Source organism: Herpailurus yagouaroundi, unplaced genomic scaffold (assembly GCF_014898765.1).
Source record: "Herpailurus yagouaroundi ecotype Mexico unplaced genomic scaffold, PumYag 67641, whole genome shotgun sequence".
In the NCBI taxonomy this organism is placed as follows: Eukaryota; Metazoa; Chordata; class Mammalia; order Carnivora; family Felidae; genus Herpailurus; species Herpailurus yagouaroundi.
In genome coordinates, this window is record NW_024420442.1 from 8189324 (window position 1) to 8196044 (window position 6721).

At 34.8% G+C, this 6721-nt stretch overlaps 1 non-coding gene across 1 annotated transcript; it reads left to right on the forward strand.

Annotated features, from left to right (window-relative positions):
• Positions 1–6295: 6295 nt before the first annotated feature.
• On the forward strand, positions 6296–6407 carry LOC121025493 (U6 spliceosomal RNA). Its single transcript, XR_005788076.1, has one exon. It is a non-coding gene; the product is annotated as a U6 spliceosomal RNA (small nuclear RNA).
• Positions 6408–6721: the final 314 nt, after the last annotated feature.

Below are 6721 nucleotides of genomic sequence, written 5' to 3' on the forward strand. Positions count from 1 at the left end.
GGTGGTTTATGTTTCTAAGAATTTATCCATTTCTTCCAGGACTTCCAATTTGGAAATTTTTCATAATATGCTTTTATAATTATTTGTATTTATGTCATGTTGGTTGTTATTTTTCTTCTTGTTTGTGATTTTATTTATTTGGGACCTTCTTGTTTTATTTCTGATAAGTCTGGCTAGAGGCTTATCAATTTTATTAATTTTTTTTTCAAAGACTCAGCTCCTGGTGTTGTTGATCTCTTCTATTGTTTCTTTTGTTTGTTTGTTTGTTTGTTTTAGTTTCTGTATCATTTATTTCTTCTCTAATCTTTATTACTTCCTTATGTGGGCTTTAGGCTTGTTTGTTGTTCCTTTTCTAGATCCTTTAGGTGTAAGGCCAGATTGAGATTTTTCTTGCTTCTTGATGTAGGCCTCTATTGCTATATAATTCCTTCTTATAACCGCTTTTGCTGTGTCTGAAAAGTTTTGGATCATTGTATTACCATTTTCATTTGTTTTCTTATATTTTTAAATTTCTTCTTTGATTTCTTGCTTGACTCGTTGATTGTTTACAATCATGTGTTTTAACCTCCATTTATCTGTGGTCTTTTGAAATCTTTTCTTGTGGTTGACTTCAAGTTAAATAGTGTTGTGGTCAGAAAAGGTACATGGTGTGATTTCAGTCTTTTTGTATTTGTTGAGGCCTGTTTTGTGACCAATATGTGATTTATTTTGTTGAATGTTCCATGTGCACTTGAAAAGAATGTGTATTCTGCTGCTTTAGGATGGAATGTTCTGAATATCTTTTAAGTCCATCTGGTCCACTGTGTCCTTTAAAGTCATTGTTTCTTTGTCAGTTTTCTGTTTAGATGATCTGTTCAATGATGTAAGTGGGGTATTAAAGTCTCATCATTATTGTCTTATTATCAATTATTTCCTTTATGTTTGTTATTAACTGTTTTATATATTTGGGGGTCTCATGTTGGATGCCTAAGTATTTACAATTATTATATCTTCTTTTAGATTGTGTCTCCTTTATGATTATGTAAATGTGCTCTTTTGTCTCTTTTTGCAGTCTTTGTTTTAAAGTCTATTTTGTCCAATATAGTATTACTACTCTGGCTTTCTTTTACACTCATCTGCATGATAAATGTTTCTCCATCCCCTCACTTTCAATATGCAAGTGTCTTTAGGGCTGAAATGAGTCTCTTGTACACAGCATATAGATGGGTCTTGTTTTTTTTTTTTTTAATCCATTCTGACCCTATATCTTTTGATTATAGCATTTAGTCCCTTTACATTCAAAGTAATTATTGATAAGATATGTATTTATTGCCATTTTATTACTTGTTTTGTCTTTGTTTCTGGACATTTTCTCTGATGCTTTTTTTGTCTTTGTTTCTTTTGGTCTTTCCATTGTATTTAGAAACTCCTTTAATATTTCTTGCAGAACTGGTTTCATGGTCATGAACTCCTTCAGTTTTGTTCATGTAGGAGAAATTCTTTATCTCTCTTTCTATTCTGAGTGATAGCCTTGCGGGATGAAGTATTCTTGGCTGCAGAATTTTCCCATTTAGCACTTTGAATATATAATGGCACTCCCTTCTGGCTTGCCACATTTCTGTTGAGAAATTTTCAGCTTGCCTTATGGTTTTCCCGTGTAAGTTAAGGACTTCATTTGTCTTGTTGCTTTTAAGATTTTTTCTTTATCACTATATATTACAAATTTAATTGCAGTGTTTTTTGGTGTTGACCTGCTTTTGTTGATTTTGATGGGAGTTCTCTGCCTCATGGATGTAGGTGTCTGTTTCCTTCCCCAGATTAGGGAAGTTTTCAACTATTATTTCTTCAAATAAATTTTCCACCCCCTTTCTCTTCCATGTTCTTCTGGGACTCCTATAATAGGCATATTATTATGTTTCTCATAATAATGAGAAATGGAGTCATTGAGTTGCCTAAGTCTATTTTCCTGGTGCACAATTTTTCTGTCTCTCTTTTGTTCAGCCTCATTAGGTCACTAATTTGTTCCTGTTTCTTCCATCCTGCAGTTCATTCCATCAAGCCTTGTTTATTGCATTCTTCATCTCTGATTCATTCTTTTTTAACTTCTTATCTCTGTGGTAATGGTCTCCCTGATGTCTTCTATTCTTTTCTCAGGCCCAGTGAGTACCCTTATGATTGTTGCCTTAAATTCTACACCAGGCATGTTACTTATATCTGTTTTGCCTAGATCTATGGCCTTGGCCTTATTTTGTTCTTTCATTTGTGATAAATTCTCTACCTCTGAGAAGAACAAATAATCTCATCCCTGTGTGCCCCAGTTATTCTTCAGATGGTTGTTTCCAACCTCTCTGCCCCAGGGTTGTTTTTCTGCTTTCTCTCTTGGAACAGTCAAGTCCCTTTAGGCTCTATCCCAGCCAAGCCTACTCACCTTTAAAACTCTAGGCTTTAAGTCCCGCTGGTTGGAGGAATGCATGAAATTCAGTCCCTCTCACTTTCCAAGCCCATGGCTTTGGAGAAATGTTCTCCTTATGCATTCCCCTGTGTACTTCTCTCTTTCTTTCTCTCGCCCTTCTCCATGACCATGGCTCCTTGTCTTCTATGGCACCTGTGATCTGTTTCTCCCCTTAACCATGTCTCTGCACTTCCTACATTCTTCAATATGGCCTCTTCTCTCCCTTTAGTTGTGGAGTTTTTTCACCATCTTCAGGCTGATTTCTGAGGTATTTAGGATAATTTGTTACCTTTTTACTTGTGTTCATGGATCTAGGTGAGCCTGGAGTCCTACTCTGATGCCATCTTACTCTCCTCCCCTGTAGACTTTTTTATCCAAAATGATAGAGGTGCTAATTATCACTACAATGCAATCATATTCCAATATGTAACTATGAAATCAACATGTTGTGCATCTTAAATTTACACAATGTTATATTTGAAATATATTTTTAAAACGATCAAAGTAAATGGAAACTTTAAAAAATAGTACAAAAAATCAGAGACAATGATTTTCTTTTCCAGAAAACAAAACAAAACAAAACCAAATCTGGAGTCCCACTGAAACACATAGAACACAAACTCAGAAGAATATAGGGTTAGTAAAACTATGATATATGATGTACATATACATCTATTTCCTAAAGATAATTTACTTATATCATCATGATTATGAAAGAAAGGCTAAAATAGATTACTTGTATTTAGTTTTTACATCAAAAGGCACTCCATAGTTCAGATTGGCTCTCTTTCAAATTCTTGCTAAGACTCTAAATAGTTGTGTGACTGTGTAGAGAAAAACTTAGCTTTGATAAGGCCTCAAATTCTTCATCTGGAAAATGGAATATTGATAAATATAATTAGAGTAAGTGTAAGGATTAAATGAAATAATAAGTATAGAAGCAACAAAAGAATAGTTGCAGCAATTATAATATTGTTAACTTTACTGTAATCTGTGTTTTAATGACTGGTACCCATATATATAGAATGTAATATATTAGTATATTAATATTGATATATTAACTAGAACATATGACTAGTGAAAGCACATCATCTGTCAAATTGTGCCAGTAACACCTATACTGTAATGTATAGTTGAGAACTTTTATTACCTGATGTATAGCATAAGCATATAAATAGCTTTGTTAAGATTTAGGTAATTTTATAGATTAGATATCCATGACAGAATTATTAATGGAAGTAAGGAGTCTACAAAATACATTCCAACATTTTGAGATTAGTGTAATAGAGGACAGCTATGAGTCTCTGCTTCCCAATACCTCCATTTCTTTTTTTTTTCTTTTTTCTTTTTTTAATTTTTTTTTCAACGTTTATTTATTTTTGGGACAGAGAGAGACAGAGCATGAACGGGGGAGGGGCAGAGAGAGAGGGAGACACAGAATCGGAAACAGGCTCCAGGCTCTGAGCCATCAGCCCAGAGCCCGACGCGGGGCTCGAACTCACGGACCGCGAGATCGTGACCTGGCTGAAGTCGGACGCTTAACCGACTGCGCCACCCAGGCGCCCCAATACCTCCATTTCTACAAATATTTTGGCTACAGAAAAGCAATTAATGAAAAAGGACTTTTTCTTGCTGAAAAATCTGGTAACTAAATATTCTTACAAGGAGTTCCAATATGTACCCAAATTCATACAAATGCTCTGTTATAGAGGGTTACATGACAGCAAAGTTCCACATATTATGCGTTTAAAAAATTTGACAACTTTAGAAATCCACCATTTCTTTTTTTTTTTTTTTTCACAAAACTTTAATTTAATGAGAGAGAGAGAGCGTGTGAGCAAGTGTGAATGAGGGAGAGGGGAGAGACAGGAGGATAGAAGAACTGAAGCAGGCTCTGTGCTGACAGCAGCAATCTGTCAAGAGGTGGGGCTGGAACTCATGAACCATGAAATCACGACCTGAGCCAAAGTCGGACGTTCAACTGACTGAGCCACCCAGGCACCCCAGAAATCCACCATTTTTCATTATCAATGTGTTTCTATATTTGATACTAAAGGCTGACTTAATTGTCCAAAGAATTGTTTTTCAAGTGAAAATTATCCCAGTTCTCTCTACAGTTTTAGAGTACTGAGTACCTCATTTGTTGCTTGATGAAACTATGTCATAGTCTCTCTTGAACAGACTTATGTTAAATTGTCAAGGGGAGTGTTTACCTTCCTATTACTTTTATCACATTATAAACTCATTCTGATTTTCTACCCTTGTCATATTTGTCTTTTAGTGTTACTACTTACAGTTTTCTTCAGAGAGCAAATGACTATGTTTGAGCTTTTTTCTCCAAATATGTTCTATTTGTCTTAGTACACATACTAAATTTATATTATTTGAATGATGTCAACACTAACATCACAGGAACCTAAGGCTTTTCAGAAATTTGGATTCACCAATGAATGATACAAGAAGACTAAATAATGAAATATAGCATATGATTTCTCCATGATATTCAAATATGCCAAAATTCTTAAAAGATGCATACAGATCTCAGAAATAAACAAAATAAATGCTGGAAAGAAACCATACCTGACCTATAATGGAGTCTAGCTTCTTAGGATTTTGGTAAATTTAGTTAATAAATGTAATAAATATAATATAGGGGACATTTGTATATTCCAGCTTCAGAAAACACATTCTATTTTAATTTCAGAAAAATCATTATAAATTAAATCACCTCCTCCTTTGGAGATTGCTATGGACTGAATGTTTGTGTCCTCTCAAAATTCATTTGTTGAAACCCTAATCCCCATTGTGATAGTATTAGAGGGTGAGACCTTTGGGAAATGATTAGGTCATGAGGATTATAGCCCTCATAAATGGGATTATTCCCCTTATAAAAAAGATCCTAGAGAGCTTTCTTTCTACCATGTGGAAACAAGGAGAATTCAGCAGTCTGCACCTCAGAACAGGGCTCTCAACAGAACCCAGCCATGCTGGAAAATGATATCAGACTGTCAGCATCTAGAACTGTGAGAAATATCTTTCTGTTGTTTACAAGGCTATGGTATTTTGTTATAGCAGCCCAAACTGAATAATACAGAGGTATTTTCAAATTACTGAGACATTGGGGCGCCTGGGTGGCTCAGTTGGTTGAGCATCCGACTTCGGCTCAGGTCATGATCTCCCGGTCCGTGAGTTCAAGCCCTGCGTCGGGCTCTGTGCTGACTGCTCAGAGCCTGGAGCCTGTTTCAGATTCTGTGTCTCCCTCTCTCTCTGACCCTCCCCCGTTCATGCTCTGTCTCGCTCTGTCTCAAAAATAAATAAACGTTAAAAAAAAACAAAAAAACAAATTACTGAGGTAATATTTTAGAAGACACAGTATATGAAAATTGATTAAAAGAAAATTCAAATTGTATGTAATAGTGATAATAGTAACAATAGCAATGATATTGTATATTAAATCAGTAATATGGCTCATATTCAATAACAGCCTCCATTTTGGTATGGGGAGCAATTGCCCTGAATTTGACCATTGCAGTAAAAAAAAAAAAAAATGAAGTATTACAACTACAGTGAGCTAAAGTACATAATCAGATTATCTTTCAAGTATTGATTACTGTAGAACGCTTTCAAGAACTTTGAATGGGGATGTACTTGTTAAACTAAAAATGTGGAATTGGCAAAATTAAAGCTCTTTGATCTCTAAAGTTTCCAAAAGCTCACAAGCTTCTTGAGGAAGATGTACATGGAGAAGGGGGAAAAAAAGCTTGAGCAATGTGCAATGTGGTAGCCTTTATTCAAAAATTCCTTTAAAAATATGTTGAAATGCTTCTTGTGTTAGCAAAATTTGATTTTTAAAAGTGTACTTTTGTACTCACTTCAGCAGCACATATACTACAATTGGAATGATTAGCATGATTAGAGTTTAGCATGGCCCCTGTGCAAGGATGACATGAAAATTCATGAAACGTTCCACATTAAAAAATGAAATATAATAAAAATATACTTTTAATATTTTATGAAATTTGGTAAGTGGATGCTATTGGTCCTGGATTAAGTACATATTTAATAAAGGCATTATACTGTTTAAATAGGAAGAGACCTTTGTGCTTACTCTTGATTTCTTGTTCTCTATTTAGTCTAGGAACCAAGAAGCACAATTTTCTCCTTTAAGGCTATAATTTCTGGTGGGGATATTTCACACTCATAGTTCCCTGTATGTTAACAAGAGTCATGCATTACTGAAGTTAGAGATGTGTATGACAAGAGCATGGCTTTTGTGGTCGGTTTCTTCTG